The following is a 433-nucleotide window of genomic DNA, read 5'->3' as shown; positions in this document are numbered from 1 at the left end:
GATAGATAGATAGATAGATAGATAGATAGATAGATAGATAGATAGATTGATTGATTGCTGGTCCTTACAAAGCAGACATAATCTGCTACCAACATCAGAGGATTGGAATTCAAATCTATAGTTTTGTAAATTTGTGTTCTAATGATGAGTCCTTGATCACTTCCATCAGTGAGCATGCAGATATGGGTATGTATATGTATGTGTATATGTATGTATACACACATAGACATATATACACATGCATTATAGACACAGAACACATGCACATATACATTATGTGCCCATGTGTGTATATACACAGTATATGTTCTAGACACATGCACACACAGTATACATTCTACACATGTGCACACGCATATATACACACTGTATACATTCTAGACACATGCACACACATATATACACACAGTAAAGACATGTGCACACATATATA

General features: G+C 34.2%; 1 protein-coding gene and 1 long non-coding RNA gene across 2 annotated transcripts in view; one reads left to right on the top strand and one right to left on the bottom strand.

Annotated features, from left to right (window-relative positions):
* CHN2 (chimerin 2) overlaps window positions 1-433 on the top strand; it is a 286,149-nt gene that overhangs the window by 216,344 nt on the left and 69,372 nt on the right. The gene's annotated exons all lie outside the window — the stretch shown is intronic.
* Window positions 1-433, bottom strand: part of LOC138161482 (uncharacterized) — a 25,881-nt gene that overhangs the window by 3,776 nt on the left and 21,672 nt on the right. The gene's annotated exons all lie outside the window — the stretch shown is intronic.

The sequence above is a fragment of the Petaurus breviceps genome, unplaced genomic scaffold, assembly GCF_028583685.1.
Source record: "Petaurus breviceps papuanus isolate PSGF00001 unplaced genomic scaffold, PetGlider_PUasm1.0 185, whole genome shotgun sequence".
Taxonomy (NCBI): Eukaryota; Metazoa; Chordata; class Mammalia; order Diprotodontia; family Petauridae; genus Petaurus; species Petaurus breviceps.
The sequence above is the reverse complement of the archived record's forward strand: the minus strand, read 5'-3'. Positions and strand labels throughout refer to the sequence as shown.